Source organism: Rana temporaria, chromosome 2, assembly GCF_905171775.1.
Source record: "Rana temporaria chromosome 2, aRanTem1.1, whole genome shotgun sequence".
NCBI lineage: Eukaryota > Metazoa > Chordata > Amphibia > Anura > Ranidae > Rana > Rana temporaria.
Window position 1 is genome coordinate 34,512,224 of NC_053490.1, and position 27,570 is coordinate 34,539,793.

A 27,570-nucleotide genomic window follows, 5' to 3' on the forward strand; every position below is an offset into this window, starting at 1 on the left:
ATTTTATGTGGAAGCAAAAAGGTTACTTTAGGCTAACTGCTTTCACCTTTATTATATATATATATATATATATATATATATATATATATATATATATATATATATATATATATATATATATATATCTAAGAAACAATAAATAAGGTTTTACATCCATTTAAAACGAGTAACTGGGTATGCGCTTCATCAGGGTGTGTCTAACATTAAGAAGAAGCGATTGGTATTTAGGCCTAAAATATGCAACTACCTTGAATACTATTAGCATTTAATTCTAACAAGCCACGATGAGAACACACGTGTCTTACACAAGCCGGGAGTAAGTGAAGTAATTTCATGGATATTTGGAGAACTTCCAGGCTTATTAGCTCCTATAAAATTGATTGTCCCCAAACCAGTTCTATGACATTCTTCAAAGGATACGACGGCAAGTGAGTCAAATTTTCCATTCCTACAAGTACAAACCTGACCTATCCCTACAGTTTCTCCGCGTCTTTGTCAATTCGGAGATCAATAAATTATTTGTAAGTCTCCTGGGGCCAGATTCAGGTAGAATTGCGGCGGCGTAACGTATCGTAGATACGTTACACCGCCGCAAGTTTTCATCGCAAGTGCCTGATTCACAGAGCACTTGCAATGAAAACCTACGCTGGCACCATCCGGCGTGAGCCCGCGTAATTTTAATGGGCGTTAGCCATTTAAATTAGGCGCGCTCCCGCGCCGGACCTACTGCGCATGCTCCGTTTCGAAATTCCCGCCGTGCTTTGCGCGCAGTGACGTAATTTTTTCGAACGGCGACGCGCGTAGCGTAATTCCGTATTCCCGGACAGCTTACGCAAACGACGTTAATTTTTAAATTTCGACGCGGGAACGACGGCCATACTTTATACAGCAATACGATTGCTGTGTAAAGTTAGGGCAGGTCAAATAACGACTAAAATTGCGACGGGAAACTTGACTACCGACTACGTAGCGAACGCGAAAATCGGTCGTGGATCGCCGTAACTCCTAATTTGCATACCCAACGCTGGTTTACGATGCAAACTCCCCCCAGCGGCGGCCGCGGTACTGCATCCTAAGATCCGCCAGTGTAAAACAATTACACCTGTCGGATCTTAGGGATATCTATGCGTAACTGATTCTATGAATCAGTCGCATAGATACTCTGAGAGATACGACGGCGTATCTGAGATACTCCGTCGTATCTCGACTGTGAATCTGGCTCCTGGTTCTTTTCTTTATGTTTTCATACAGATTCCGTCTGGTTTAACAGACTGGGATTGCCTCTCCTTTATATTCCTGCTTCGAATTTCCATGGATGAATTCAGAAGAGCGGAGGTAGACCAAAATTTGGCCAAAGTGTAAATTCTTCATTTTTGCCTTTTGAGGTGCCTAAAGCAAATCTAATCCAAAATGTTTTGTCCCATTTTGTTTAGAGTGGTGGATAGGTAAAACACCTGGCAAATTTTGGAGCCATAAGTAGGAGAGTTTCAGCAACAAATGTCCTGCTTCAATCTAGAAAGTAGTGGATAGGACCAGAGGCGTTCCTAGGGGGGTGCGGTCCGCCCTGGGTGACACCCGCTAGAGAGGTGACACCATCCCGATTTAAAAAAAGGGGTCTGCACTGAGGGGGTGTCTGCACTGAAGAGGGGTCTGTGTAACATGCAGGGGTCCAGAAGTGCAGGTGGCTGTGTAATGTAAAAGGGGTGCAGTGATGCAGGGTGATGTGTAATGTAAAGGGTGCAGAGGGCTGTGTAGTGTAAAAGGGTCCAGAGGTGCAGAGGGCTGTGTAGTGTAAAAGGGTGCAGAGGTGCAGGCGGCTGTGTAATGTAAAAGGGGTGCAGTGATGCAGGGTGCTGTGCAATGTAAAAGGGTCCAGAGATGCAGGGTGCTATGAGATGTAAAGGGGTCCAGTGATGCAGGGTGCTGTGTAATGTAAAGGGGTCCAGTGATGCAGGGTGCTGTGTAATGTAAAGGGGTCCAGTGATGCAGGGTGCTGTGTAATGTAAAGGGGTCCAGAGGTGCAGGGTGCTGTGTAATGTAAAGGGGTCCAGAGGTGCAGGGGGCTATGTGATGTAAAAGGGTCCAGTGGTGCAGGGGCTGTGTAATGTAAAGGGGCCCAGAGGTGCAGGGTGCTGTGTAATGTAAAAGGGTCCAGAGGTGAAGGGGGCTGTGAGATGTAAAGGGGTCCAGTGATGCAGGGTGCTGTCTAATTTTAAAGGGGTCCAGTGATGCAGGGTACTGTGTAATTTTAAAGGGGTCCAGTGATGCAGGGGGCTGTGTAATGTAAAGAGGTCCAGAGGTGCAGGGTGCTGTGTAATGTAAAGGGGTCCAGTGATGCAGGGTGCTGTGTAATGTAAAGGGGTCCAGTGATGCAGGGTGCTGTGTAATGTAAAGGGGTCCAGTGATGCAGGGTGCTGTGCAATGTAAAGTGGTCCAGAGGTGCGGGGTGCTGTGCAATGTAAAGTGGTCCAGAGGTACAGTTGTGGAGAGGGGTACACAGTAGTAACAAAAAGATATTGAAGGATGCAGAGGTATGCAGGGGGCACAGTGGGGTGTTTTTACATTTTAACGTGGGGGGGGGGGTGCCAGATATTGGATCCGCCCCTGGTGCCAAATGCTCTAGGTACGCCCCTGGATAGGACTTTGTGAGGCTGGGTGATGACTGACAAGTTAAAGTCTTCTGAAACTGCGGTGGAACACCACACCTCCAGCAATATTTTTTTACCCCAGTTACATGAAAGTGGCAACTCTGCTCTGAATTCAGGAGCAGTGCAGCATTGTTGCCAACTGTCACGTTTGGGTATGCAGAGCCCAAGATGATGAGAGTGGCCTTTTGCACAGTACCTGAGCAGCACCCTTGGAAAATCAGACAGGGTCTGTAGGGGGATGGAAAGGTACAGACATTGGTACAGACATTGGTACAGGCATTGGAGACTGGAATTTGGAGTACAGCTGGTGGTTCCAGAGTCACATGCCGGGTCTTGTTGTAACAGTCGAGAAAGAAGGCACCGAATCATAGAAAGGATCAGAGCCAGGAATAAGCAGAGGCCAGGAATGAGCAGAGGCCAGGAATGAGCAGGCGGTAATTTGTAAACCGATGGACAGAATATTGGACAGAAGCCCAGGCTGAGGTTGGAATCAGAGCTAGGCACCGGACATAAGCTGTCAAGGTTAACCTGAAAGTAGGGCAGGTGGAAGCCAGGTCAATAGCAGGGTCAGCATAAGTATCAGGATCAGGAAAACAGGAGCAAGACTGAAGACCATTAACCACTTGCCTACTGGTAACTTTCGCCCCTTTCCTGACCTGGGCAATTTTCAGATTTCAGCGCTGTCACACTTTGAATGGCAATTGCGCGGTCATGCAACACTTTCCCCAAACAACATTTTTAGACATTTTTTCACACAAATAGACCTTTCTTTTGGAGGTATTTATTCACAACTGTTTTTTTTTTTTGTTACTGAATAAATGAATAAAGACTAGGTCACACTAAAGAGGAGGCACTGATGGGCACTGATTGGCAGAACTGGTGGGCACTGATTGGCAGCACTGTTGGGACTGCACTGATAATCAGTGTCCTTATTATCAATGTACATATCCTTTAACAGAAGCTGGTTATTGTCTCTCTTCTCCTCTCCTCAGGGTGTTAGCCTGAGTGCCGATAACCGGCTCCTGTTTACATCCGTGATCAGCTGTGATTGGACACAGTTGAGCATATGGTAAAGAGCCACTGCTTGTCTCTTTACCTCAATCTGTAATCAGCATTGTCCGCAGCACGCAGGCGCGCGTGGTAGGCATGAACACAGCAGGGCGCGGTCATATGCCGGCATCCCAGAACTAGCCATTTAGCTATGCCGCGTGGGCAGCAAGTGGTAGTAATCTTGTGCAGAGCTCAGGTTTAAATAGTCAGCTTAGCAGTAGTGGTCATGCCTGTCTGTGTGTGTGTGCTTGTGCACAGGCACATTAGCCTCACAGCTGGAACAATGTTATTTTGGACTTTACAGGCGACTAAGAAAACTGTAAGAGCAGATGCAGTTGTTTTCCAAAGGGAGGCCATAGTTCTTCTTTAGCCACTTGACCTCCGAAAGAGTCACCCCTCTTTATGACCAGGTCATTTTTTGCGATACGGCACTGCGTTATTTTAACTGACAATTAAGTGAACATGCAATATATTTTCTTCCCACAAATAGAGCTTTCTTTTGGTGGTATTTGATCACCACTGGGTTTCTTATTTTTTTGTGCTACAAAAAAAGAACGATAATTTTGATGAAAACAAAACAACAAAAAAAACTTTTTTTACTTTCTGCTATAAAAAATATCACATAATTTTTAAAAAAAAAAAAAATCGAATTTCTTCCTAAATTTAGGCCAATATTTTCCTACATATTTTTGGTAAAAAAAAAAATCCCAATAAGCGTATATTGATTGGTTTGCACAAAAGTTGTAGCGTCTACAAACTACTGGAATATTTATTTATTTACTTTATTATACTAGTAATGGCAGTGATCGGTGGCTTATGGCAGAACTGCAATATTGCAGAGGACAGTCTGACACTAACTGACACTTTGTGGGAACCTGTGACACGGATACAGTGATCAGCGCTAAGAAAAAATGCACTAATGACACTGACAGGGAAGGGGTTAACATCAGGGGACGATCAAAGGGTTAAATGTGTGCCTAACCAGTGTGTGTGTGTGCACTATGTGTCCTGCTTTTACTTTGGGAGGTGGTGGATTTTATTCCCTGCTATGCAAGGACACAAAATCCATCACTTTTGCCCTGTCGGAACAAAGCTCTGCCTTGTTTTCATAGGCAGAGCTCTGTTCTGTGTCTCTCCTCGTCGATCAGCGGGTGCCAGCGGACATCCATTGGCCGGCACCCACTGATCGGCTTGTGCTGTGTCAAATCACAGCACAGCTGCGCGACCGGTGCCGTGTGCACATGCGTCCCCTACCAGGAAGTGCAAGATCACATACTAGATATGTGATCTGGCACAGGAGAGCCGCTCTGCCGCTCTATAGCTACCGTAAGTTAGGCGGTCGGCAAGCGGTTAAAGTATATCTACGGACAACATATTCTATTCTTGCTTTGGATAGACTTGGAAAAGTCTATCTGTGTCCCATCAGTGAAATATCTCTTCCCTTCCTGTCACATACATACAACAGGAAGTGAGAGAACATAGGGCCAGATTCACGTAGAATCGCGGCGGCTTAACTTATCGTAGCTACGTTACACCGCCGCAAGTTTTCATCGCAAGTGCCTGATTCACAAAGCACTTGCGATGAAAACTACGCCGGCGGCCTCCGGCGCAAGGCGGGCCAATTCAAATGGGCGTGTGCCATTTAAATTAGGCGCGCTCCCGCGCCGGACCTACTGCGCATGCTCCGTTTCGCAATTCCCGTCGTGCTTTGCGCGCCGTGACGTCATTTTTCCGAACGGCGATGCGCGTAGCGTACTTCCGTATTCCCGGACGTGTTACGCAAACAACGTTAAATTTTAAATTTCGCCGCGGGAACGACGGCCAAACTTTAGACACCAATACGATTGCTGACTAAAGTTAGGGCACCCAAAACGACGACTAAATTTGCGACGGGAAACTAGACTAGCGGCGACGTAGCGAACGCGAAAATCCGTTGTGGTTCGCCGTAACTCCTAATTTGCATACCCGACGCTGGTTTACGACGCTAACTCCCCCCAGCGGCGGCCGCGGTACTGCATCCTAAGATCCGACAGTGTAAAACAATTACACCTGTCGGATCTTAGGGATATCTATGCGTAACTGATTCTATGAATCAGTCGCATAGATAGAAACACAGATACAACGGCGTATCAGGAGATACAACGGCGTATCTGCTCTGTGAATCTGGCCCTTAGACACTAATCTTTGAATACTTGTTCCATTGTAAGATTTTTCCTCTCTTTCTGTTTCAGTGAAAACTCAATACTTTCCCTGACCTCCAGTCCCCATGATGCTACTCTCTAGGAGAAATAGAAAATGAAACACAAAATGTGATGTCACCAAAAACAGTACTTTAGAACACAGAAAAACAAATACTCCTGCGCATGAGTGGATTGTCCAACAGTCAGTGTTCCATAGAAAAAGTGCCAAAAACGGTAACAATGGCCTTACTGCCCTTCATGGATGGGGAATATCCTGGTGGCAAGAGAGAGGGAAGAAAAGAAAAAGGCGCACCAGCCTAGTCTGTTACCGTTATAACAATTTAATGGAATAAAAATGTAATAAAAAACTACTAACAAAGAAAGCAGCATAGTAGGCTTATCAACAACGCTGTAGTGGATACCCTTCAAACCACACTCCAAATGGGGGGATGAAGGTGTGTCACTGCCGGCTGACGCGTTTCGAGGCCAAAGAACCTCTTCATCAGAGCCCAGCAGTCTTCTGGGCTCTGATGAAGAGGTTATTTGGCCTCGCGTCAGCCGGCAGTGACACACCTTCATCCCCCCATTTGGAGTGTGGTTCAAAGGGTATCCACCACAGCGTTCTTGATAAGCCTACTATGCTGCTTTCTTTGTTAGTAGTTTTTTATTCCATTTTTATTCCATTAAATTGTTATAACGGTAACAGACTAGGCTGGTGCGCCTTCTTCTTTTCTTCCCTCTCTCTTGCCACCAGGATATTCCCCATCCATGAAGGGCAGCAAGGCCTTTGTTACCGTTTTTGGCACATTTTCTATGCTGCTTTCTTTGTTACCGTGTTTCCCCAAAAATAAGCCTGGGTCTTATATTAATTATGCCAACAAAAGACACAGTAGGGCTTATTTTCGGGGTGATGTAATGTGATGTCTTCTCTCCCCCTCTCCCTCCCTGCCTGTCAGGAATCCTCAGTGTGAACTGAGTTAAAATGCTAGTAAAATCCTAAAATCCACTCTATTACAGTATTATATAATGTACAATGTGTGTGTTTCTGTAATATAATTGTGCCAAATACCTTTGTTATAGAGCCGCTCTGTGCTTCTGTTACCCGCCGGAGCTCTCTTCCCCCGCAATTATATTACAGAAACACACACATTGTACATTATATAATACTGTAATAGAGTGGATTATAGGATTTTACAAGCATTTTTAACTAGGGCTTATTTTCAGGGTAGGGCTTATATTGCAGCCCTCCTGGAAAATAACGCTAGGTCTTATTTTCAGGGTAGGTCTTATTTTTGGGGAAACAGGGTAGTAGTTTTTTATTCCATTAAATTGTTATAACGGTAACACACTAGGCTGGTGCGCCTTTTTCTTTTCTTCACTCTCACCAAAGAGTGACCTGGAACAATAAAGATGAGTGGATGGTCACTTTGAAAGATGATAGCAATATGAGAGTATAAGGTTGGTGTCCCAAAAGGGATGTATCCTAGCGCTGCTCCAAAGAACCAGGGAGACACCCTATTGAGTAGCTCAACTTTATCCCTCCCAATCGCCTCTATGGCCCCGTACACACGTCCGAGGAACTCGACGGGCATAACTCATCGTTTTGCTCGTTGAGTTCTGTGTGAAGCCGCCGAGGATCTCGGCGAGCCAACTTTCCTCTTCGAACAACGAGGAAATAGAGAACATGTTATCTATTTGGCTCGACGAGGAACTCGTCGGCTTCCTCGGCCGAAAGTGTGCACACGGCCGGGTTTCTCGGCAGAATTCAGCTCGGATCGAGTTTCTGGCTGAATTCTGCCGAGAAACTCGGACGTGTGTACGGGGCCTAAGTTTGTGCAACTGTGGTCATGTAGGTAACCTCTACCATACTCTTTTGTCTTGGAAGAGTCTCATAAGCCTCCGGAACCAAGTGGTTGGCCTTATCTCCTCCGTTACAGGTATCCTAATTGCTTCTAACTTGACCTTAGCCATTCTAAATTTCGAATTTAAAAACGTTCCACCTAATTTTTGCTTCATAGTTGCCCATATACTGTTGGCATCCAGAACCGTAATAACCAGACACTGGAAGAAAGACTTTTCCCCTAATCCGTCCGAAGGGGTTACTTCTATTATCCTTACTTATGAATATGAAAAAATCTTATTGTTGCTCGCTGGTATGATAGATAAGTTTGATCGTTCATGAAAACTGTGGTCCTCCTGGGTCAATACTTAATAATGTAGATATTGTCACTGTCATTGAATTTCTTTGAGTTTCGTACTATATTGCTTAAACCTCACGCATTTCATGATTTATCAAGACTGTTCCTGTGCCTGATGTAGTTTACATACTGTCCTATGTAATGTTATTTTGTACACTACCGTCTCACTTTGTATGTATGTATAACAATGGCGGCTGGCAACCCCCCCCCCCCCGGCCCATGGTGCGGGACTGATAAAGCTCCCCCATTGGGCAGCGAGCCCCTACCTGATCTAAGGCTGGGGCTGTGGTCTCCTCTCCTCCTTGGGTGCAAGCATCAGCTCCGGTGTCCGCTCCTCCCACGTCAGGCGATCCAATAGGGTCGCCTAAAGCCTCGTACACACGACCGAGGAACTCAACGGGTGAAACACATCGTTTTGCTCGTCGAGTTCCTTGTTAGGCTGTCGAGGAACTCGACAAGCCAATTTTCTCCATTCCCGTCAAGGAAATAGAGAACTTGCTCTCTTTTTGGCTCGTCGAGTTTCTCGACAGTTTCCTCTACGAAAATGTACACACGACCGGTTTCCTCGGCAAAAAAATATCTCCCAGCAAGTTTCTTGCTGGTTATTGCAGAGAAACTCTGTCGTGTGTAGGAGGCCTGACGCTTTGGCCAAATGGCAAACGGGTCTCACGGCCTGCCTCTTGATTGGCCGGGAGGAACGTTAGTCTGAAAAATAGCAAAAATGTATTTGCTATCGTCACACAATTGGGTGGGATCGGGGCTCAGAGAGTGCACCCTTTTTTGAAGCCTGTTAGAGCCTCTAGCTTCAAAAAACACATACCGCCCATCCCCGCCATTGGAATTTATGCACCCGGCATCCTGAAGGTGCCAGGCATGGGGGAAAGACAGCAAGGATAGGGGGGCTGCGCCCTTGCGCCCTCAATGCACAGGCCACCACTGAATTGTATAACCTAAAAAAAAACGTATTGAACAAAGAACCCGAAAGTGTATGGTGGATACACAAAAGAAAGAGAAATGGGGAGGCACTATTAAAGGGGTTGTAAAGGTTTGCCCTTTATTTTCTAAATACGTTCCTTTAAGCTAGTGCATTGTTGGTTCACTTAGACCTGGTTCACTCTGGGGCGACTCGTCAGGCGACACAGCCGCCTGACAAGTCGCGTCCCATTGTAGTCAATGGAACCGTTCTAATAGGAGCGACGCAAGTCGCTCCGATATAGAAAAAGGTTCTTGTACGACTTCTGGGCCGACTCGGGGCGATTTGCATTGACTTCTATACAGAAGTCATTTTGCAAATCACCTTAGAAGTCGTCTTCAGGTCGCCTGGCCGAGTCGCCCCCGAAGTCGTGCCGCCCTAGTGTGAACCGGCTCTTACCCTTTCCTTCAATTTCTTTTCTAAACGTTTTTTTTCTTTGTTTAAATTTCTCACTTCCTGTTTGTCCTCAGTAAGCTTTCCACCATCATCTGAGCGGTGGAAAGTAATTTAGAACAGCTTACTGAACACCTTACTGAGGAGAAACAGGAAGTGAGAAATTCAGACAAAGAAAACAAAGAAAAAAAACATTTAGAAGGGAAATGGATGGAAAAGGTAAGTGAACCAACAATGCACTAGCTTTAAGGAACCTATTTAGAAAATAAAAAACTAACCTTTACAACCCCTTTAAGTGTGCTGTACCCCCCATTTCTCTTAATAGGAGAGGGTTTATCTTGCTAGCAGGAACACAGGCAGCAACAAATTGGCAGGGGTTCTAACCCTTTTCCACCTCTATCCAAAATTAAAACACATGCTCTGGATTTGGATCCACCATAAACCTGTTTTTATATACCTGCAATAGATCTTTAAAAATGATCTCGTTCATTGGTGAATCTAACAGAGGTTTCACTTTAAGTCCCAGCAATTGCAGTCTATTTCTTTTTACAATGACAGGTGAGCCCCATTCACTTACCTTTATAATGACAGTAAATCTGTAAACTAGTGGAAATTCTGTCCCTGGTTTCCTTGTAATGGCTTTGTAGGCTTCCTGCCACAGGCTGCATCAGAGGACAGATACTTGATGAAGTCAATCACAGTACTAGTGATATTAAGCAACAAAGTCCTTGTCCCCGGTGTGTGTACACTCACTACACATCCTCGTACAGACACGGGAAGGTGGAGCTCTGTGTCAGTGATTCAATTTAATTATAGGTGAATGATCAACTTCTATGTTTATGCAGAGCTGTTGGACACCGCACAACCTTGTCTGCAAAAGTTCACTGTCCTTCGGAGCTTGCTGGGATGGGAGGTAGGTCCCCTCTATCTATATTTCTCTTATTTATAGAAAAAGGAGATGGCATTTTTGCACAAAAATTACTTTAGTGAAGAGATTAAAAATACATGGTATTTATGGTAACAGTTTCTAGCTTGAACAGATAACTCCCTTCTTCAAAGACCAACTACCTCTCTTATTTATATATACTTTCTTAAAATGCTGGCAGCTGTTATAGGAAAAAGTCCCAGATTTTGCAGATTTGCCCTAGCCTGCATTCACACCTGAATGCGGCGTATTGTACCGCGACAAATTGCGGCGTTTTGTCCCGTGATTTGCAGCGACAAAACGCAGCGTTTTTTAGCCTACAATATGCCGGAGGGGTGATTTAACATTGTCGGCTATGCCGAACGCCGAAAGCCGCCTGAAAAAAGGGTCCGGGACTTGTTTTGAGCTTCAGGCGTACGGCGTTTCGGCGTTCGGCGTGGAGATGTGAACCATCTCCATAGCCGACAATGTTAAATCACCCCTCCAGCGTATTGCAGGCTGCAGTAGCGTGGGGCGTCAGGCGGCTGCATTCACATTGTAACGCCGCGTACGCAGCGTATTTTGCCGCGATTTGTTTACTTTTTTTTTTTACAAATGATTTCCATTGATGTCTATGCCCGAACGCCAATGCCGCCTGAAAAAAGGGTCCGGGACTTGTTTTCAGGCGGCAGGCGTACAGCGTTTCGGCGTTCGTCGTGAGATGTGAACCATCTCATAGACATCAATGGAAATTCGCCCCTCCAGCGTATCGAGCGTCGCGCTTCAGGCGTTTTGTCGCTTAGGTGTGAATGCAGCCTAAGAAAATGTCATCTTTTACAATATGCCCCAGCCATATGCCGCGTACACACGATCATTTTTCGGCTTGTAAAAAACGACGTTTTTAAAAAATGTCATATAAAATGATCGTGTGTGGGCTTCACAGCATTTTTCGGGTTCTGATAAACGACAAAAATAAATAAATTCGAACATGCTCTATTTTTTAACGACGTTTTAAACTATGTCGTTTTTCGGGTTGTAAAAAAATGATCGCGTGTGGGCTAAAACGACGTGAAAAACCAGCGCATGCTCAGATGCAAGTTATGAGACGGGAGCGCTCGTTCTGGTAAAACTACCGTTCGTAATGGAGTAAGCACATTCATCACGCTGTAACGGACAGAAAAGCGCGAATCGTCTTTTACTAACACAAAATCAGCAAAAGCAGCCCCAAGGGTGGCATCATCCGCATGGAACTTCCCCTTTATAGTGCCGTCGTACGTGTTGTACGTCACTGCGCTTTGCTAGAGCATTTTTTTTTTCACTAACGTGTGTAGGCAACATCGTTTTAATGATTAAGTTAAAAAAAAAAATGTTTTTTCTAGAGGCTGAAAAACGTAGTTTTTTACAAGCCGAAAAATGATCGTGTGTACGCGGCATTATTCATCACCAACCTCACCGCAGAAGAAAGTTTTTATTCTTGGCACCGATAAATGTTGATTGGGCTTTTGCAGTTAATATATCAATTCAACATTTGTTAAAGGGATGCATTTGAAAAGCCAAAGTTTTTTTTTCTCCAGATTACATAGTTACATAGTTACATAGTTACATAGTCAGTCAGGTTGAAAAAAGACACAAGTCCATCCAGTTCAACCACAAAAAAAAAACAAAAAAAAAAAACACAATGCAATCCCATACATCCAACTCCATACCCACAGTTCATCCAGAGGAAGGCAAAAAACCCCAGCAGAGCATGATCCAATTTGCTACAGCAGGGGGAAAAATTCCTTCCTGAAACCCCGAGAGGCAATCGGATTTTCCCTGGATTAACTTTACCTACAAATCTTAGTACTCAGTTATATTCTGTACATTTAGGAAAGTATCCACGCCTTTCTTAAAGTAATCTACTGAGCTGGCCAGAACCACGTCTGGAGGGAGTCTGTTCCACATTTTCACAGCTCTTACTGCGAAGAAACCTTTCCGTATTTGGAGACGAAATCTCTTTTCCTCTAGACATAAAGAGTGCCCCCTTGTCCTCAGTGATGACCGTAAAGTGAATAACAACACCAAGTTCACTGTATGGACCCCTTATATATTTGTACATGTTGATCATATCCCCCCTTATTCTCCTCTTCTCCAGAGTGAATAGATTTAGTTCTTCTAATCTTTCCTCATAGCTGAGCTCCTCCATGCCTCATATCAGTTTGGTTGCCCTTCTCTGCACTTTCTCCAGCTCCCCGATATCCTTTTTGAGAACTGGGGCCCAAAACTGAACTGCATATTCCAGATGAGGTCTTACTAATGATTTGTACAGGGGAAAAATGATATCTCTGTCTCTGGAGTCCATACCTCTCTTATACAAGAAAGGACTTTGCTCGCTTTGAAAACCGCAGCTTGGCATTGCATGCCATTATTGAGCTTATGATCTACTAAAACCCCCAGATCCTTCTCCACTACAGACCCCCCCAGTTGTACTCCCCCTAGTATGTATGATGCATGCATATTCTTAGCCCCCAAGTGCATAACTTTACATTTATCTACATTAAACCTCATCTGCCACTTAGTCGCCCAATTAGACAGAGCATTGGGGTCGGCTTGTAAATTGGCGACATCTTGTAAGGACGTTATTCCACTGCATAGCTTGGTGTCATCTGCAAAGACAGAAATGTTACTTTTGATCTCAGACCCAATATCATTTATAAATATATTAAAAAGTAAGGGTCCCAGCACTGAACCTTGGGGTACACAACTGATAACCTTGGACCATTCAGAGTAAGAATCATTAACCACGACTCTCTGAATTCTGTCTTTCAGACAGTTTCCTATCCATTTACAAATTGATATTTCCAATCCTGTAGACCTTACCTTACACATGAGCCGTGTGTGCGGAACTGTATCGAATGCTTTTGCAAAATCCAAATTTACCACGTCCCCAGCTACTCCTCTGTCCAAGGTTTTACTTACCTCTTCATAAAAGCAAATCAGGTTTGTCTGACAACTTCTGTCTTTCATGAATCCATGCTGTCTGCTGCTTAAATAGTTTATTTCCAGCAAGAACTCATCCATGTGGTCTTTTATTATTCGTTCCAGTATCTTCCCAACTATAGAAGTTAGACTAACAGGTCTATAGTTACTTGGTAAAGACTTTGTTCCCTTTTTAAATATGGGCACCACATTGGCTCTACGCCAATCCAGTGGTACTATTCCTGTCATTAAAGCGGGAGTTCACCCATAAAACAATTGTTCCCCTTAGATGGATGCTAGATGGATGCTCGTTTTGTCTAGGGGAATCGGCTAGTTGTTTTAAAATATGAGCTGTACTTACCGTTTTCGAGATGCATCTTCTCCGTCGCTTCCGGGTATGGATCTTCGGGAGCGGGCGTTCCTTCTTGATTGACAGTCTTCCGAGAGGCTTCCGACGGTCGCATCCATCGCGTCACTAGTAGCCGAAAGAAGCTGAACGTCGGTGCGGCTCTATACTGCGCCTGCGCACCGACGTTCGGCTTCTTTTTCGGAAAATCGTGACGCGATGGATGCGACCGTCGGAAGCCTCTCGGAAGACTGTCAATCAAAATAGGAACGCCCAGTCCCGCAGCCCATACCCGGAAGCGGCGGAGAAGATGCATCTCGTAAACGATAAGTACAGCTCATATTTTAAAACAACTAGCCGATTCCCCTAGACAAAACGAGCATCCATCTAAGGGGAAAAAGTGTTATGTGCGGGTGAACCCCCGCTTTAATGAGTCCCTAAATATTAGATACAGTGGCTTTGAAATTACAGAGCTCAATTCTTTTAGGATCCGTGGGTGGATGCCATCTGGTCCAGGTGCTTTATCCACCTTTATTCTGTCTAAATATTTCTGGACCATATCACTTTTGAGCCATTGTGGATTTGGGGCTTTGTCACTCCCACCCCCATTATGGACATGAGCTCCCCCATGCTCCATTGTATACACAGAGCTGAAGAAAGCATTTAATAAATTGGCCTTCTCTTTGTCCTCTTTGTATTTAAGTAATATTAATTTCACAAAATAATCCTTTTTTATATTTAAGTAAAATAAGATTGCGTTAATAATAATGAAATTTAAATAATAAAGTCGTTTGGAGACAGGCTACTTTATATCTTAATGACCCTGATACTGTGTCCCCTCAGGCCTCGTACACACGACCGGTTTCCTCGGCAGAATCCATCAAGAAATTTGGTGGGAGAGATTTTTTGCAGAGGAAACCGGTCGTGTGTACATTTTTCATCAAGGAAACTGTCGAAGAACTTAGAGCAAGTTCTCTATTTCCTCGACGGGAGTTCCTGGTCGGGCTGGTTTCCGACGAGAAACTCGAGCGTGTGTATGCTAATAAACCCGCGCTTGCTCAGAATAAAGTATGAGACAGGAGTAAAAGTAGCATTTGTAATGGAGATAACAAATTTTTCAAGCTGTAACAGACTGAAAAGTGCAAATCGTCCCTTAACAAACTTTTACTTAACACGCAAACACATGAGATTAGCAAAACCAGCCCCAAGAGTTGTGCAAGTGGAATCGAACTTCCCCTGCCGTTGTATGTGTTGTATGTCACCGCGTTTGAGAACGAGGAGATTTTGTCTTGACAGTGTGTACGCAAAGCAAGCTTGTCGAGTTCCTCGACAAGCCTAACAAGGAACTCGACGAGGAAAACGATGTGTTTCGCCCGACGAGTAACTCGGTCGTGTGTACGAGGCCTCACACTCCGCTATGGGGGAACCCTTCTTTATCACACCTAGGCTTCCTACTGGACCTGCAGATCTGGGCTAAGTAAGGGGTCCGGACATTGCGACACAATATGCCTGAGGGACGCCTTCTCTCATTTGTAGAGTTAAAGCGTCAATTTCGGCTTCCTCCCTGGATGTTCTTCAGATTTTGACAGCTTAGGCATGCTGTTAAAGTGCAATTTCCTGTCCCTGTGGTAGAAAAGAAAGATACGGCTGCACAGTATCAAAACGATCCAACATCAATTTATTTATACATAAGAGTCATAATGACTGCCACCAAGACAAGGACACAGAAGAGGTGACGTGTTTCACACTTGACTAGTGCTTCTTCAGGTTTTGAAGAAGCACTAGTCAAGTGTGAAACACGTCACCTATCCTGTGTCCTTGTCTTGGTCGCAGTCATTATGACTCTTATGTATCAATAAATTGATGTTGGATCATTTTGGTGGTGGGCAGCTGTATCTTTCTTCTCTATTACTTGGTGGTGAGCCGTGGCTTGTACCCAGCCCATCCTTACCTATCGGATTGATATCACCTGGAGAATTGTCATTCTTCTCTGGATTTCCCTGACCCTGTGGTGCTTGCTACTCACTCGGTAGAGAAACTTCACATAGCAAAAAATATAGACAGGACCCTTTCGTCTATTTACCTCCGACTTACATGTAAGGGTGCTGCTATGATGACAACAGTGTTTAGAGCAGCCTTTTTAAACCAGGGTGCCTTAAGGTTTCTTCAGGGGTTTCTTAGCAAAATGCCCAAAAATTGGATACATACTAGCCAGCCTGTGGATGAAGGCTGCCTTTTTAGTTACACTAATTCACAGGTTTTTATTGTGCACCATTACAACCATCTAGCTGCCGGTGTCCTAACAACCAATGGATCAGTTCATCAATCATCAGTTGATAAGGAGGAGACCAGCTGCTTGCATATCATCCTTGTTTGACTCTCCCCTGCCCCTCTTCATCAACATTGGGATCACATTAGCTGAGTGATGGAGAAACACTAGGGCCTCCTACACACGACCGAGAATCTCGTCGTAAATGAAACGTCGTTTTCCTCGACGAGTTTCTTGTCTGGCTTGTCGAGAATCTTGTCAAGCTTTCTTTGCGTACACACTGTCAAGACAAAATCTCGTCGTTCTCAAACGCGGTGACGTACAACACGTACGACGGCACTATAAAGGGGAAGTTTGGCGCCACCCTTGGGGCAGCTTTTGCTAATCTTGTGTTACTGCGTGTTAAGTAAAAGTTTGGTGAGAGACGATTCGCGCATTTCAGTCTGTTACAGCGTGACAAATGTGCTATCTCCATTACGAACGCTACTTTTATCGAAGGTGCGCTCCCGTCTCATACTTTATTCTGAGTCTCGAACGTGTTTCTCGTCGTAAACCGACGAGAAAAAAGAGAACATGTTCTTTTTTTTTTCTGGTCGAGATCCACGACAGTTTTCTCGACGAAACACATACACATGACCGTTTTCCTCGGCAAAAAAAGCTCTGCCAGCATTTTTCTTGATGGATTTTGTCGAGGAAAACGGTCGTGTGTACGAGGCCTAAGAGAAGAAGAGAAACAATGGCATATTAGTCAGTACCAGTTTGCAAAAGTATATTTGCTTTGAAAGAATAAATCACCTCTAACATTGGGTGTCCTACTTGGACTTGTGGGTGTTGCTGCATTGTGTACAACTACTAGAATAGCTTTTACATTTTAGAATGGGGTGTCTAGAGGCTGTCCATAATTTTTAAAGGGTGCCTTGAGATTATCCATAATTTTTAACGGGTGCCTTGACTGAAAAGGGGTTGAGAAACACCGTTTTATAGCTTGGGAGCCGGGACATACCAACCTTGACAGAAGAGGATTGGAGTGAGGGTCTTAAACAGTACATTCCGCTTTTTTTTTTGGCCAAAGACCTCTTTGTTCAATTCCAGTTTCTAAACAGAGTGTATTACACACCCCAAAGATTATCAGTTATCTATCCCAATGTAGACAATATTTGTCCCAAGTGTCCCAAGGGAACTTTATTCACATGGTATGGGCATGTCCGCACATACAGACCTATTGGCAGATGATGAAAGACCGCTGATCGCTCAGTTCACAGTCTTTAGTGAGAAGAGAGCACTGTCAGTCACCGGATCTCTGCTCTGTCCCTCCAGCGCTCACTGGAGCGCTGGGCTGTGGAGGGGGTGAGAGTGGCTGGCTCAGCCTCTTTACAGCTGGGATCTTTAAACAGCCTGGACAGGCAGTGGCTGTCACAGGAGTGCAGAACGAACTTTACTCCTGTGATCCATATGAAAAGTAGGGCCAAAACGCTTTGGTCATACTTCTCCTTCAATTTATACTGTACTCCTTTAATCCATAGGAGAAGTTTAGAAGACAATAAATCTACGCTGCTAAGACAACTTAGTAAAGTGCACAGAGAGGGATATGTAACACAATGGGGTTGGTTTACTAATGGCAAATATACAGTGCACTTTCCAGAGTTGGTCCAGTGTTGGTCCTTAGTAAATGAGGGGAAGCTCTGATGATTTCCATCATCCAAATCATGTGCAAGCAAAACATGTTCTTATTGTATTTTCCTTGCATATGATTTGGTGATTTTTGTAAAGTGAAGCTTCGCCTCATTTACTAAGCTCTGGAACAACTGCACTTACAGAGTTTACAGTACAGTCTATTGACCTTTATTAAATCAACCCCAATGATTACAATTTTTTTCTGCACAGTTTGACATTTAAAAAAAAAAAACATTTAATTATACCACACATGCCACATAAAAAGGAATGACAATCTTTTACACCTTGATCCTTAAAAATTGATGGAAAGTGATTTTAAAAATGGCCTACAATTGGATATTTGATAGGTACAACTGGAATATTAAAGCAATCTGATTATCGTACTGAATTGTATTACTTGGCCATACAGAATTTTGCATGAAGGAATATTTCCTAAACAGACTTACTGTACTGAGAAAATCTCACACGCACAAAATACACATGCAGTGGTGCCAGAGAAACATGGAAATATGCCTCCGGGTGCTGCAAATGTCATAAATATCACAACTAGACTCACATGCCTAATTGTCTTATGATGGAAAATAGACAACAAAAGAGAAAATTCAAACTCCATTTGCAGTTCATTTTTGGGCACCAGTTCACAAAAAGGATATCAGGGAACTGGAGAAAGTGCAGAGAAGGGCAACCAAACTGATAAGAGGCATGGAGGAGCTCAGCTATGAGGAAAGATATAGGAGAAGAGGAGATGAGGGGCGGATATGATTAACATGTATAAATATATAAGGGGTCCATTTAGTGAACTTGGTGTTGAGTTATTCACTTTAACTGCTTGCTGACCAGCCGCCGTCATTATACTGCCGCAGGTCGGCTCTCCTGCACCAACCGTCGTAGCTGTACGGCAGTCCGTGCATGGGAGATAGCGGGTGCGCGAGCCCGCTGCGTGCCGCGGGAGCATGACTCTATGTCTGTCGGTGACCTGCTATCGTGGTGTACAGAGGCAGAACGGGGAACTGCCTATGTAAACAAGGCGGATCCCCATTCTGCCAGATGACATGTCAGAGATCTTCTGTTCCCAGTGATCGGGAACAGCAATCTCTGTCATGTCCCTGGTAGCCCATCACCCCTACAGTTAGAACACACCCAGGGAACACATTTAACCCCTTGATCGTCCCATAGTGCTAACTGCCCTTCCCTGCTAGTGTCATCTATACATTGATCAGTGCATTTTTATAGCACTGATCAATGTAATAATGTCACTTGGGTTTAGATTTGTCCGCCGCAATGTCGCAGTCCCGCTAAAAATTGCAGTTCGCCGCCATTACCAGTAAAAAAATAAAAGTTCCTAAATCTATTCCAAAGTTTGTAGACACGATAACGCTTGCGTAAACCAATCAATACGCCTATTGCGATTTTTGTTTTTTACCAAATGTACAAGAATATGTATTGGCCTAAACTGATGAATACATTTGTTTTTTTATATATTTTTTTTTTGGTTGTGCATTATAGCAGAAAGTAAAAAAAAAACATTTTTTTTTCAAAGTTCTCACAATTTTTTTGTTTATAGCGCAAAAAATAAAAACCGCAGAGGTGATCAAATAACACTAAAATAAAGCTCTATTTGTGGGAAAAAAATGACGTAAATTTTGTTTGGGTACAATGTCGCACGACCGCGCAATTGTCAGTTAAAGCGAGGCAGTGCCATATCGTAAAAGATGCTGAAGTGGTTAAGATCATCACAGAGGACACGGGGGCACTCTTTACATCTAGAAGAAAAGAGATTTCATCTCCAAATACGGAAAGGTTTCTTCACAGTAAGAGCTGTGAAAATGTGGAATAGACTCCCTCCAGAGGTGGTTCTGGGCAGCTCAGTAGATTGCTTTAAAAAGGCCTGGATTATTTCCTAAATGTACATAATATAACTGAGTACTGATATTTATAGGTAAAGTTGATCCGGGGAAAATCCAATTGTCTATTGGAGGATCAGGAAGGAGTTTTTCCCCTGCTGGAGCATACTGGATGGTGCTTTGCTGGGGTTTTTTTTTTTTGCCTTTCTCTGGATCAACTGTAGGTACAGTATAGGACAGTGGCGGCTGGTGCTCCAAATTTTTGGGGGGGCGCAAACAAACAAACAAAAAAAAAAAAAACAATTGCAGCCTCACTGTGCCCATCATACACAGCTACTGTGCCCATCAATTGCAGTCACTGTGCCCATCAAAGGTTGTCACCACTGTGCCCATCAATTGTTGTCACCATTGTGCCCATGAATTGTTGTCACCACTGTGCCCATCAATTGTACTCGCCACTGTGCCCATCAATTGTACTCGCCACTGTGCCCATCAATTGTACTCGCCACTGTGCCCATCAATTGTACTCGCCACTGTGCCCTGTTAAATTCTGCCACTGTGCCGTGTAAAATGCCCCCTCCCCATTTCAGCCTGGCACTTACCTTTTTGGGGTCAGCCATCCTGCTTCCACCGTCCCTCAATGTCTTCTCCCGCCCTCGATGGGGCTTCAGCCAATCAGGTTACCAGAACCGGTAAACCTGATTGGCTGAGACGCCTGTCAGTCTTATACAAGGAGCGCATTCCTAGTGCGTTCCTTGTATAAGCTTCCGGGACCCGAGGGCTGTACTCGTTGGCTCTGATAGGCACTTCCGTACAGCCAACCAGCTGCCGTTATTCAGATGGCCGGACATGAGCGCCGACCATCTGAATAGAACAGCGGCAGCGGCGATAATAACATAGATTCATGCAATGCATGAATCTATGTTATTAGACTCAGTGGCGGTGAGAGCCAGAAGGGGCGGCGCTCCAGCGCCCTCTATGGACGAACCGCCACTGGTATAGGATTGTGTATATAGGATTGTAAAAATTGGTTGAACTAGATGAACTTTTTTTTTCCAGCCAGACTAATTATGTAACATTTGTACAATGGAAAATGGCAAAGGACCTCCAGCTCTGCAATGCTTTTTCGCTTCGAGTCCATGGCTCTAATCAGGTGCTTCAAAAATACACTCTCCGGTTGTAGCTTAGGCGCCCAGCACTCGAAAAGGGGCCGAACGCCTAAATTGGGGGTTGGGGCGGTGACCGTGGATAGATTCATGCATTGCATTGCATGAATCTATCCATTAGTCATAGAGGGGGTGGCTGGAGAATGGGGGTGGCGCCCATGTGCTCTTAATGGACTATACCTCCTAACATTTTGAGATGGAAATGAGGGACACTAGCAAATGTATGTAGGCATAAGACACGCCCCCTGCCACACCCCCTTAAGGGAGAAGTAATAAAAAAAAAGGTTAATTAAATCCACAAGGGTTTTTTTTGTTTTACCACTACTATTCCTTTATATTGGCTTTAAAATTTTAAAATGCAGCAATTTAGAATTTGAATGAAAAGTTTAGCACTGGGAAGCACTTTTTGAAATATAAAAGTGTATTTTATATACAACTATAAAGATCAGACCAAAATGAGGGGGAAAGAGAGACAGAGGGACATTTAAGAGCACTATTTAATATGTGCATAGCACACATATATATGTTTTTTGTGTTATTTTGCATTTTTTTCTGAGAAGAATATCTGTATATGAGCACTTGGTACACATTTATCCTCATGTATATATACTTGGTGTATTGTCAACGGAGGTGATATGTATTGGGGTTAACAATTACAAGTGTAGCGCTGACATTCTTGTATATTGATGTGTGTTTGCATACTTTAATACAACGTCTATGGACATTGCTATGTTTAAGTATTTGGAGCCATCTAGTGACCAAATACTGGTAATGCAGAGAGATGTTTTGTTTAGTATTTTGGTTGCCTTGGAGACGAGGAGAGACCCAAACACTGGTAATGCAGAGAGATGTTTTGTGGAGGATTTTGGGTTGCCTTGGAGACGAGGAGAGACAGGGGAAAACAATCCTGGTTGTTGGGGCAAGTGATCTGAGGGTGCCCGAGGGACAGTGGCCGGATTGCAGAGACCGAGAGACACTCATCCGAGCATCGGAGAACCGGATCCATCCAGCGGAGCTGAACAGAGCTGACGGAAAAGCAAGTTGCAGTCACAGGACCCTGAACAAAAGTTACTACCCGGAGCTCCGATCCAGTGGGTGAGCGGGTCACGACCCACAGTTTGCTAAGTTTACACGCAGTTAGACTCATATACAGGCCTCGCTGGGATTTATAGTTCCACAGAGGAGCAGAGAAACTGAAACTGAGAAGGCTTGAGGCCTATCTAATTTGACGTTTCAATCGATTTTAAAATAGTTGTTGCAGTTACACCAGGAGCATTTTCACTTCAATTTGACTCATCAAAACTGTGGATTACAAATCACTTTAGCTAGCGAAGAAAAGAAGTTCCAAGACCAAGTATTTTAAGTGAGATCTCACTCATAGCTAATAAAGTAGGGGGATCTCCCAGATATAAAATGTTTATGTATACTGTTTTCAAATAGCTTATGTTTAAATCAATTGTGCTGTCGTCTTACGTTGGGATGACAGCACAACTACTGTAATCACTTCTTTGCATATTTCACAGTAAAATATATCTCTGGTTAAGTATCCAGTTGTTGTGGCGTACTGTTTTTCTCACTCCAAGTGCAGTCAGTGGATCCTGGGGTTAGAATACAGGTATTTTGTATTGTCTTACATTGTATTGCATTGCATCACAGCTGTGCCAAGGGGATTGAGCCAAGTTAGTGGGGTTTATTGGTAGAGTGCAGGCCCAAATTAAACCAGCAGCTCCTTCGGGGGTCAGTGCTACACAAATACCGCCCAGAAGTCGGTGGATATAGATTAACCACCAGGGTAGCGCAATCCACATTCATTTTTATTTAGGACGGGACACCATTGGGTGTGGTGCCCCTTTTTTCTGATTGCAGCACACCCACTATTGTAGAATAATTTTGGTTTTCCATTTGCGCCAGCAACACTCTTATCACAGAGGGACATTGCTCGAAATCAGGGACAGCCCCTCGAAATCAGGGACAGCCCCTCGAAATCAGGGACAGTTGGGAGCAGGCCCGGACTGGGACAAAAAATAGGCCCGGGCATTTTAGACTGAGCAGCACGGTGGCGGTTAATGATGGGATGTGGGGTTCCAGCACCTCTGGACCCCTTTACATTACACAGCACCTTGCACCTCTGAGCCACTTTACATTACACAGCACCCTGCACCTTTGGGCACCTTTACATTACACAGCACCCTGCACCTCTGGACCCCTTTACATTACACAGCACCCTGCACTTCTGGACCCCTTTACATTACACAGCACCCTGCACCTCTGGACCCCTTTACATTACACAGCACCCTGCACTTCTGGACCCTTTGACATTACACAGCACCCTGTAGCTCTGGACCCCTTTACATTACATAGCACTGCACCTCTGGACCCCTTTACATTACACAGACCCCTACAGTTTGTTACACAGACACCCTCCTAACAGTTCTGGACCCCCTGCATGTTACACTGGGGGGAGACGTGACATGCTGCCCGTGGGCAGCCGCGGCCCACCGGGCATATGCCCGGTATGCCCTATGGCCAATCCGGACCTGGTTGGGAACTTTGCACCACCACTATTATAGACATTAGACAGCAGTTGTCCATGGATGCAGTTAGAAGTAAATTCCCTTAGTGCACAAAAGTTCAAAGTTTTGGATAGTGTGTGAAAGATTGGACCCTCTGTTAAATGTTATATTGCTGTCTGTATCACCATTGGGTAAATTCCCCTTTTTATTTTTCTTTGGTGACCATTGTCAGTGAGACAAAAAATAAAGAGAAACGCAAAATTTTAGATTCGTAAACATTAGGGTAAATCATCAACTGAGGACAAATGTCTGGGTGACAACTGCATAAGATGGAAATTCCCCTTACTTTTCTGGGATTTTTCTCTAATTTCCTGTTATATCTCCATTACACAGGATACAAAAATAACCTCCAAATGGGTTTTAACCCTTTCTTACCATATACAATAAAAAAAAAATCTAATAAAAAAAAAAAAAGCTTTGCATTTACTGTAGGTCTTACATTTTTTTGGGATACAGGCATTCTGCAAACCTATCCAATATCTCCTATTCAGTGCATTCATGTGACAAGTGTTGAGTAGACTACTTATATGCTATTGCTGTGGTTTGGCAGCGGCGCTTGGGCAGGCCAGGATAGTGACTCTATTCATATCCTAAAGTATAAACTTTACAACATACAACAAGCTCTTCTTTTACAAGAAGGATATTTTGGCACCATTCCCAGGGTTAGGAACATCTAAGCCCAGTTGAGACATCATCAACTATCAAAGTCACAGCAACAGTTAATGGCGCACTCTTCCTTCGCACCAAACCAGAGTCATAACTAGAAACCATGAAAGGCCCCCCTGAGCCCCGGCTGGGGCCCTTCCCTCTGGGGCCCAGTGGCGGAAAGCCAGGGCCCAGTTGCAAGTGTGATCTTTACGACCCTGGTAGTTCTACCACTGGTGTCAGTAGGTTTTTTAATTTTTGTTATTTTATTTTTAAATGATTTTTTTTTAAAAAATTGTTACGATTACATTCCTTTGTTTTTTTTACCATTTTTTTCATAAGCCCTGTTGGGGGGATTTGGTAAAATATCAGGGGTCTAAACAGACCTCTTGGAGACAGACAAAGGAGATTCAGGACACAGGAGTTGATTTACTAAATCAGGATAGTGCAAAATTTGGCGCAGCTCTGTATAGAAACCAATCAGCTTCAAGGTTTTATTGCCAAAGCTTAAAGGGGTTATAAAGGTTTGTTTTTTATTTTCTAAATAGGTTCCTTTAACCACTTAAGCCCCGGACCTTTAGGCAGCTAAATGCCCAGGCAAGGTTTTGCGATTTGGCACTGCGTCGCTTTAACAGACAATTGCGCGGTCGTGCGACGTGGCTCCCAAACAAAATTGACGTCCTTTTCCCCCACAAATAGAGCTTTCTTTTGGTGATATTTGATCACCTCTGCGGTTTTTATTTTTTGCGCTATAAACAAAAATAGAGCGACAATTTTGAAAAAAATGCAAAATTTTTTACTTTTTGCTGTAATAAATATCCCCCCAAAACATATATAAAATATTTTTTTTCCTCAGTTTAGGCCGATACGTATTCTTCTACCTATTTTTGGTAAAAAAAATCACAATAAGCATTTATCGATTGGTTTGCGCAAAATTTATAGCGTTTACAAAATAGGGGATAGTTTTTTTTTTTTTTTTTTTTACTACTAGTGGCGGCGATCAGCGATTTTTTTCGTGACTGCGACATTATGGCGGACACTTCGGACAATTTTGACACATTTTTGGGACCATTGTCATTTTTACAGCAAAAAATGCATTTAAATTGAATTGTTTATTGTGAAAATGACAGTTGCAGTTTGGGAGTTAACCACAGGGGGCGCTGTAGGAGTTAGGGTTCACCTAGTGTGTGTTTACAACTGGGGGGGGTGTGGCTGTAGGAGTGACGTCATCGATCGAGTCTCCCTATAAAAGGCATCACTCGATCGATGCAGCCGCCACAGTGAAGCACGGGGAAGCCGTGTTTACATACGGCTCTCCCCGTTCTTCAGCTCCGGGGAGCGATCGCGAGGGGGCAGCTGGAAACGAATAGCCGCGCCGTCGTCCCGGATCGCTCCCCACGGGAATCCGACCACCACATGTCACGGGGGGGGGGGGGTCCCGATCGGACCCCCGACCCGCGGAAAGGCAAGGACGTACCTGTACGCCCATTTGCCTGTACGTGCCATTCTGTGGACGTACATATACATGCGGCGGTCGGGAAGTGGTTAAAGGGGTTATAAAGGTTTGTTTTTTATTTTCTAAATAGGTTCCTTTAAGGCTAGGTTCACACCACGATTTTACCATCCGATAAACGGACCGTTAAATCGGATGGAATCGTATGTGACAAAATCGTATGTAATCGTATGTCAAAATTGTCACTAAAAAATCGGATCCTGATTTTAAATAATGTCTGGGAAAAAGAAGATTTTTGAAGTTATGGATATTCAGGGGAACCCCGCCGGCAATTTAAAACAAAAATGACGTGCGGTTCCCGGTAAATATCCATAACCAGACCCATTATCCAAGCACGTTGACCTGGCCGGCCGCAGAAAAGAGGGGGGGACAGAGTGCGGCCCCCCCTCTCTCCTGAACCGCACCAGGCCACATGCCCTCAACATGGGGAGGATGTCCCCATGTTGATGGGGACAAGGGTCTCATCCCCACAACCCTTGCCCGGTGGTTGTGGGGGTATGCGGGCGGGAGGTTTATCAGAATCTGGAAGACCCCTTTAACAAAGGGGACCCCCAGATCCTGACCCCCCCCCCTGTGTGAAATGGTAATGGGGTACACTGTACCTCTACCATTTCACGAAGGAAGTAAAAAGTATTGTAAAAAAACACACTGACACAAAAGAATAAAGTCCTTTATTAAAAAAATAAAAAAAAAACTCCAGCGCTGAAAAATCCACTCGTTCCCGGCTTCCAGCGTTGTCCTGATCCTGCGACGGGTGCGGGTGATCTCCCGCGATGAGAAGATCCAGCGTCGGGTGATCTCCGCTCCGGCGATGTGAAGATCTATTCATCCGGCGCAGCAGCATCCCGGACCTCCTCTCACCGCTGGGCACAGCCCAGCGAATGAGCGGCTGAAGCGGTGACATTTCTTATATAGAGGAGGCAGAGCCACCCGTCACGTGACCCTGCCCCCTCTGACGTACCTCTGCTACGTCACTGGGGAAGACCATGAAGAGGAAAGACCTTTCCTCTGCTTGGTCTTCCCCAGTGAAGTAGCAGAGGTACGTCAGAGGGGGCAGGGTCACGTGACGGGTGGCTCTGCCTCCTCTATATAAGAAATGTCACCGCTTCAGCCGCTCATTCGCTGGGCTGTGCCCAGCGGTGAGAGGAGGTCCGGGATGCTGCTGCGCCGGATGGATGGATCTTCACATCGCCGGAGCGGAGATCACCCGACGCTGGATCTTCTCATCGCGGGAGATCACCCGCACCCGTCGCAGGATCAGGACAACGCTGGAAGCCGGGAACGAGTGGATTTTTCAGCGCTGGAGTTTTTTTTTTTTTTTTTTAATAAAGGACTTTATTCTTTTGTGTCAGTGTGTTTTTTTACAATACTTTTTACTTCCTTCGTGAAATGGTAGAGGTACAGTGTACCCCATTACCATTTCACACAGGGGGGGGGTCAGGATCTGGGGGTCCCCTTTGTTAAAGGGGTCTTCCAGATTCTGATAAACCTCCCGCCCGCATACCCCCACAACCACCGGGCAAGGGTTGTGGGGATGAGACCCTTGTCCCCATCAACATGGGGACATCCTCCCCATGTTGAGGGCATGTGGCCTGGTGCGGTTCAGGAGAGAGGGGGGGCCGCACTCTGTCCCCCCCTCTTTTCTGCGGCCGGCCAGGTCAACGTGCTCGGATAATGGGTCTGGTTATGGATATTTAGGGGGAACCGCACGTCATTTTTGTTTTAAATTGACGGCGGGGTTCCCCTGAATATCCATACCAGACCTGAAGGGTCTGGTTATGGATATTTACCGGGAACCGCACGTCATTTTTGTTTTAAATTGCCGGCGGGGTTCCCCTGAATATCCATACCAGACCTAAAGGGTCTGGTTATTGAATTTGCGGGGACCTCCGTTCGGGTTCCCTCAACCCTAGTAATAAAAAATCGGGTACATTTATCGCACAGTCATCCGATTTAGTACGATTTACATTGACCACAATATAAAAAAAAAACGGACACGATTGTAATACGATTTCAAATCAGGACCAAAAATCGTGGGCAGACACGTTTTTTGATACGATTTTAAATCGTATTAAATCGTATGCGGATCAAATCGGATGCACTTGGGGACCTAAATTAATGAATGGCAGTGAATGGATCCGTTTTGCCATACAGATTTGTACGATTTTAAAGCTAAAATCGTGAGTAAAAAACGGATGACAAAATCGTGGTGTGAATGCACCCTAAGCTAGTGCAT

General features: G+C 44.6%; 2 protein-coding genes across 2 annotated transcripts in view; one reads left to right on the forward strand and one right to left on the reverse strand.

Annotated features, from left to right (window-relative positions):
• Nucleotides 1-10,208, reverse strand: part of FCHSD2 (FCH and double SH3 domains 2) — a 382,474-nt gene extending 372,266 nt beyond the window's left edge. The window contains exon 1 of the mRNA XM_040339308.1: nt 10,020-10,208. The gene's annotated coding sequence lies outside the window, so the exon portion shown is untranslated. The remainder of the gene's footprint in view (nt 1-10,019) is intronic.
• LOC120928939 (P2Y purinoceptor 2-like) overlaps nt 10,199-27,570 on the forward strand; it is a 64,306-nt gene continuing 46,934 nt past the window's right edge. The window contains exon 1 of the mRNA XM_040340048.1: nt 10,199-10,355. The gene's annotated coding sequence lies outside the window, so the exon portion shown is untranslated. The remainder of the gene's footprint in view (nt 10,356-27,570) is intronic.